Source organism: Prunus mume, linkage group LG2 (genome assembly GCF_029339155.1).
Source record: "Prunus mume cultivar Tortuosa linkage group LG2, ASM2933915v1, whole genome shotgun sequence".
Classification (NCBI taxonomy): domain Eukaryota; kingdom Viridiplantae; phylum Streptophyta; class Magnoliopsida; order Rosales; family Rosaceae; genus Prunus; species Prunus mume.
In genome coordinates, this window is record NC_142699.1 from 26,510,302 (window position 1) to 26,517,553 (window position 7,252).

General features: G+C 34.6%; 1 long non-coding RNA gene and 1 pseudogene across 3 annotated transcripts; both read left to right on the plus strand.

Annotated features, from left to right (window-relative positions):
- The first annotated feature begins 1,297 nt into the window (after window positions 1–1,297).
- Window positions 1,298–1,996, plus strand: LOC148919930 (uncharacterized; annotated as a pseudogene).
- Window positions 1,997–4,389: 2,393 nt separating this feature from the next.
- LOC103324036 (uncharacterized) lies at window positions 4,390–7,144 on the plus strand. 3 transcript variants are annotated; one of them, XR_513566.3, is made up of 5 exons: window positions 4,390–4,548; window positions 5,022–5,111; window positions 6,065–6,204; window positions 6,492–6,615; window positions 6,747–7,144. It is a non-coding gene; the product is annotated as an uncharacterized LOC103324036 (long non-coding RNA). The 3 variants fall into 3 exon arrangements; XR_016123510.1 differs by having other exon boundaries at window positions 4,394–4,548; window positions 5,026–5,111; XR_016123509.1 differs by having other exon boundaries at window positions 4,395–4,548; window positions 4,979–5,111.
- Window positions 7,145–7,252: the final 108 nt, after the last annotated feature.

Sequence of the window (7,252 nt, forward strand, 5' to 3'; positions counted from 1 at the left end):
CTCTTGAAATTATTTGACCAGTATTCTTATTCTTGTTATGTGAATCTCTTCTAATGCTGAATCCTGCTCTTCGCCCATATTCATTGTAAAACTCATATGCAGCTTGTTCTGAAAGAAATTCCATATCACATATGGGCTTATAATCTAAATTATCTTCACAGATTGTAGCCACTGGATCTTTCATTCTCAATCTGAAAGAGGGAAATTTTGAATTGTTGCAGACATAGGAACCAAAAAAGAAAAGAAAAAAAAGAAAACGAACAGCATGCCAAATAATCCTACTTACTTTATGGGATCAAGTTCACGTCTTCACACTAACCAAAGCACCACTATCGAGTCAAGTAAGAAACAACATGCTAAGAGCCGTGAGTGGCTTCCTAGACTTCCTCCTTTCAAGGGTTGACCGCCTAGTTCTCTCCTGGGGTTGATGCGAGGCTAATAGCTGTATTTGGAGCTGTGATTGACATTCAACATTTAAGGTAAGATGAATATGAACTTAAATAAAGAGAAAATGACAGAACCTGAAGCAAGAAGGAGAAGAGGACAAAACCTGAAGCAAGAAGGAGAAAAAGAGAGAGGACGACAGAACACGAAGAAGAAGAAGAAAAAACAAAGAGCTTTGGACGTTAACTACTGTTAGTTGGGTGTTAGGGTTTTTGTTTTCTTTTTTAATTAGGAGTAAATTGAGTTTTTGTTTTAGGATGATGTGTCCACTTTTAAATCCGTTAGATTAAATTTTAATGAGGTGGCGTATGGAGAACAAAAGTAAAGCAGATCATGGCAGAGAAAATTAGAGCAGAGGATCCGGATCCTCTCTGGATCTCTAAGTGATGGCAAATTCCTAAATTATAGCGCTAAATCCCTAAAACTCATCTCAAAGAGTGGATTACACAAATGCCCAATTCCTAAATTGAGGGCCACATGTGGCCCTTTGGCCAGCCAGGACTAAATAATTGGATGGGGCCCATTTGTTTTTCGTTTTCTTGTATCAAATAGGTCATTTGTTGCCATTGATTAAAGAACCGTTGCAAATCAAGGGCTTGAAGCCACCCAACGGTTAGCTGACGTCAGCAAGCTATTTTTATTATTATTTATTTTTAATTTAAAAAATTCAAAAAAATGTATAAATACCTACCTCATTCTTACATAATTTCTCACAACATCTTCAACATTTTACATATTATCCTTCCTCAATTTCATCATTTTACATAATTTCTCACGTTCTCTTCATTTTTTTACAAACTATCCTTCATCTTTTTCCATTTAAAAAAATTCTTTCCTCCCATTGTTAGAAAAAATGGCTGGTATTTGGAAGAAAGGAGGAAATTGGACTTGAAAGAAAGATGAAACTCTTTGCAAGGCTTACTTAAAAGTCTCCAAAGATAGTCTCAAGGGTACAAGCCAAACTTTTGACGGCGTTTGGATGCGTGTTTCTCAAAAATACTAAGAGCTTTACGAAGGCACCACTTCAACGCCGAGAAACCATAAAAGTTGTAGCGATTGGTGGAAGAAGCACATATTTCCGAGCATGAACAAATGGCATCAAGCCTTGAAAAGGGTCGAGAGGAGACATCTAAGAGAAGCCAATGTCTCCGATGAAGTAAATGTTTTTACTAGTTTCTTTAATTATTATTTTTAACTGCGTACTTCAAATTTATTTAATTTACTTTAATTATATTTTCTAACAATGCCAAGCGGAGGAGTTCTATATGGAAGATGTCAAAAAAGTCTTTAAACTACATCATTGTTGGGAAATTTGTAAAGGTTGAGTGGCATTTCAAGATCCACCAAAAGAAATTTTTGGTCATACATCAGCGCGAAAAAATTTGCCCATTAATTTAGATGATGATGAAGAACCATCTCCGATCACCAACGAAGATCCTTCTTCTGCTCAAACATCCATTCCTAGACCTATAGACGAAACAAGGCAAGAAGAATGAAAGAAAAGGCAAGGACAGATCAATTAGAGAGGAACGGGTGGCACAAGTGGTATTGATCGTTGCCTATCTTCCTCCTATGCTAAAATTTGATTAGTACAAATTTAAAAGTATATGTTTTTAAGTTTGGTCTCATCTCATGTTATTTATGTATAGATTGACAATGTAAAAGTGAAAGATCAATTAGAGAGGAACGGGTGGTACAAGTGGTCTTGGTCATTGCATATCTTCCTCCTATGTGTGTAGTAACAAAATTTAGTAGAACTGGAGAGAACAAGGTAGATCAAAGGCGAACATTCCCACGAACAAAAAGAAGAAGAAAAATTTGAACTATCGGACTGATTTAATGTGAAACTTCTCTCACTTCAATATGTGCTTTTGACATGTTGAAATTAGCAAATTAATATCTATAAAGTATAAACTAATAAAAGTAAGCCACAAAGATTCAAAATTGATAGGGGAAAACGAAGCTTTGAGCTCCAATTGTCACTTTGGCCTACTCGGAAATTGCCTTATCGATAGGCGGGTACTTAAAAAAAAAAAAAAAAGATTTTAAATATATTATTATATTAAAAGAGTATAGTTCAGCATCTATACTCCCTAAATATATTATTTTAAATAGTATATCTGCATGACTATACTATTCAAATATTTATTATATTTAAAGGGTATAGGTGAGCAACTATGCTCCTGATATATACTAATATATTTAAAGATTATAGCCGCACAGTTGTACTCATGAAATATATTATTATATTTAAAGAGTATAGTCGAGCGGCTATACTGCCTAAATATATTATTTTAAGGCTATACTATTTAAATAGTAAATTAATAACTATAAAATATAAACTAATGAAAGTAGGCCACAAAATTTCAAAATTGATAAGGAAAAGAGAAGCTTTGAGGATAATGATTGACATTATAAGAAAATTTAAAATATATATATATTTACTAGGTCTATCATTTGGTAATGATTGACACTATAAAAAGTATTAATACTTTAATAGATTGGAGATAGAATTTTGTAAAATGGGACAATAGAGAGTTGAGTAATGGCCTAATAGTAATAGATAATGCTCTAAATTACTCTTATCGATAAATAAAAAATTGGTAAAAAAAAGTTAAAAATAAAAAAGGGTTCCAGTATATATATATATAAAGAGTATAACTGCTCACTTGTACTATTTATGAAAAAAAAAGAAGAAAAAAATAGAGTACTGCCGAGCGACTATACAATTTTTTAAGAAATATTAATAAAACCTACTATAGCCGCGCGGCTATACTATTTTTTAAAAAAAAAGGGAAAAACGAGTATAGCCGTGCTGCTAAACTATACAATTTTTAAGAAATATTAATAAAACCTAATATAGCCGCGCGGCTATACTATTTAAAAAAAATAGAAGAAAAAAACGAGTATAGCCGTGCTGCTAAACAATTTTTTAGAAACAATAATAAAACCGAATGTAGCCGCACGGCTATACGATTTTTGAAAAATTATAAAAACAAAGTATAGCCGCACAGATATACTATTTATAAAATACTAAACAAGAAAAAACACATATGTGTTTCAAACTACTCTTATTGATAAATTAAAATCAGGGAAAAAAAATTAAAAGAAGAAAACAATCCCAGTATATATATATAAAGAGTATAACCATTCGGCTATACTATTTTTAAAAAAAATCAGAAATAAACCCGGGTATCTCCGCACGGCTATACTATTTTTAAAATAAATAAAAAACTGAGCATTGTGAAGCGGCTGTACTATTTGTTAAAAAAATAAAATAAAAAAGAGAACGGCATAAGTATAGCCGAACGGAAATACGATTTTTTAAGGAAATATTAATAAAACCGAGTATAGCCGAACGGCTAGACTATATCTTGAAAAAATTAATAAAACCTAGTATAGCCGCGCGGTTATATGATTTATAAAACGGTATTAATAAAACCTTATCGATTAGGTGACACGTGTCAAAAAAAAAAATGGAGTATAGCCGGTCGGCTATACTATTTATGTAAAAACAAACAGAGCAGCCGCTTAGCGCCAAGTAGCGCACGTGTCAAAAAGGTCTGGCAGTGCGGCTGAACATGAATAACACCGAGTATAGCCGTGCGGCTATACGAGTTTTTTTTTTTTAAAAAAAAAAAAAAGCCGTCTAGCTATTAGGGGTCACGTGTCAAATTCAGTATAGCCGCACGGCTATACGATGGATAAAAATTCTTTTAAAAACGGCGTATAGCGGCGGCTGTACCATTTTTTTTAGAAAAGGAGGGCTTCCTATCGATTAGATGCCCAAGTGTCAAAAAAGTGTAGCAGTCCGGCTATACTATTTCTTTTATATATAAAAAACTCAGTAAAGCCGCGCGGCTATACGATTTTTTGAAAATGTGAAAAAAATCGAACGGGAAAAAAGAATTCGACGGTTCGATCTGATCGAACGAGAGGGAAGAAAGAGATGTGATCGACGGCAGGAGAAAAAGCTAGGCTTTCTCAGTCCTCGCTCGCTGCTCTCAAATGGCAACAAGCAAGAGAGTTTGGGAGTGATGGGAGCTTACACAACTCTGATCCCATTTTACCACAAGCCCACCAATTCTTGCCTTTTTTTGTCTGGTAAGCCTTTCAATTCTCTATTTTCCCATTTCGATTATTTGGACTTAGACGGATCTTTTGGCATATAAATAGCGAGAATTTCATAAACCAAAAAGAAAATTTTGATTCTGACATATTGGGATAGTTGGAAATCGGAAGGCATCAATCAGTTGATTTGAAAGAATACAACTTTAATCTTCTAGCAAAATATAACGCAACCATTGATTACACATGTTTGGAATTTGAAGCAGCCGGAAAAAACCAATTCTTACAATGATAGAAATCAAAGGAAAATATTATGTTTCTTTATGGATAAACATTGTTGGGAGAGAAAAGAAAGGTTTTTTGTGTGTGTAGTGAATGTATAATTGTATATGCCAATGTGTATAAAATTTTGTCTGGTTATGCGTTTTTAGTCTCATTGTAGAATTGTAAATTTAAGGACTTGTAGGAATTCAGTAATTGATTTTTTAATCTGTCAATGTTGTTTGGAGGGAGCTTTTGCTGGGGCATCTGGGGCAGGAATCAGGTGTATCCGGTTGAAACCGAAATACCGGGGCCAATCTTTTCTTTGTGCAAGTCAGGTATGATAATAGAGTAAAGATGTTATAGATGTAACATCCGTGGCTAATGGTTAAAGCTCACTTTTTTGGTGTGTAATCATATGGATGTCATTGAACTTCATAGAAACTCTATGTAGGAAAGTAAGTTTTCAAGCATTGGATGTGGCATTTTATTTTCTTGGTAAAGTCTTTCCATAGCTTAGTTTTGAAGCCTGGTATCAAATGTACGGTATTCCCTCCTCCTGCTTCCCTCTTCACTCTTTTTACATTATGATTGGAATCAGGCACCTCTTTAGGTCAATGATGTGCCTTCCATATAGTTAGCTTGATTTTTTATTGTTACAATACTTAGTTGGATTTTATTGTACTTAGTGTTTGGGGTTGAGGATGTTCACAGGATTTTAGAGGACATCTCGTTCATCCCCTTTCTAACTATTTTATCATTAATAAAATCCATATTTGTTACCAAAAAAGAAAAGAAAAAAAGGGCTGGCTTCGAGGTTACTACGTGCACCCTCACTCAACACTGAACGAAAGGCAGGCATATGCACTCATATGACTTGTGATCATATTGTTGCGTAATTGTGGATTTGTTTTTCTTTCATTAGGCAGATAGTGGTCATCACTGCAATGGATGTAGCTTTTGCTGGTCTAATGGTATATAGAATAGTGATAGTTTGTATGTCTCGCTCTTTTACATCATTTGCTTTGTACCACTGGGAAAATAGGATATCAACTCCAAATGACTAAACTTTATTCAAATAGGATTGCGACTCGTAACATGCATTCACCACACTAGCTTATTGTTTTATTTTGTCCCAACAGGGAAAGTTCAGACATACCGTCTTTTGATCATTGATGAATCATAGGCAGTTAGGATTTTGGCCTCTAAATGATTTAGTTGTCATTACTCTGTTGCTCTTTCCTTAATAACCTCTGGTTCTTATTTCTTCAAAATTGTGATCACTATGCAGGTTATCATGAAGGCTTGAATATTTGACTGAGTAGGGGAAGAAAAAATTCTTACGCAAGTTCAAGTATCATTTAGTGCATAGCTCACCACTACCCTCAATGGGATCAATACAAGAGGTCAGGTCCCCTGATCAACCTTGAGGTACCAGTTCTGTTTTGTGGTTAATTTTATTATCATCAGTTTCAAGTGACTTTCAGTTGTCAGTGTGGGACAAAAATCTTTTGCTGTATAATGTGGTGTTAGTGTACTTACTATTACTTGAACAAGGCTCGACGAGTCAACAGTTGTGCATGTGAACACTGATCACATAGGTGCACAGGCACAAACATCATTTATCTTTCGTATCGTTTAGGGGTTTTTACAATCCTATTGCTGTTTTGTCAATGAACCCTTGACTAACATTTTGGTTATATGTTGTCACATAACAGAGTATTGGGGACAAAATTGAGGGGCTATTGACTGAAAATATACTCAGTAAAGTTTCCGTTGATTGTTATTTCAAACTGGCCTTTCAACATCGTCTCCAAGATGGGCAACTTTCCTTTCAATCTGGTATATTTGATATGGGCCTCACATTCATGTGTAAACTTTGTATATGGTTGTATTACTCATTGGCTTACAGTTAAATGTGATAGCAAAAGGATTTTCTAAGTTCAATCCATAATGTTTGTCGTGAACTTTAGGTCAATTAATGCCTGGATGCAATTCGTTGCATATGGATGGAGGAAGATGCACAGGGGATGTTCAAAGATAGCAGTCTTCTGGATTACACTTTATAATCCACAGCTTCAGCTCCAACTTTTAACGGCTGTGGTATTTGTGAGAGACCATTTCAAAGGATTGAGAACAAGCAGGAAGGTGCTAGCAGGTTAGTAGAGAAAACGAATTGCCTTCAGAATGGGTGGAGTGATAAAATTGCACCTGAAATTTTTTTCGTATCCCATCTGGTTTGTTGAATTGATTGGGGTGTTTCCATGTATCAAAGTAAATATTTTGTACGAGAATTTGTGAACTGTTTTCATGTAATATGTGTACATACATATAAAGATAATGAAAAGAAGGTTTTTATGTTGCTTTTCTATTTTTCAGCTCGTAATATCCTTGAGGATCGGGGTAGGGGGAACTTAAAATTTTCCGACATTTAGCGGCAGTTTTCTTCGACGTTGCAAATAGTTGTTTTACCCACAGC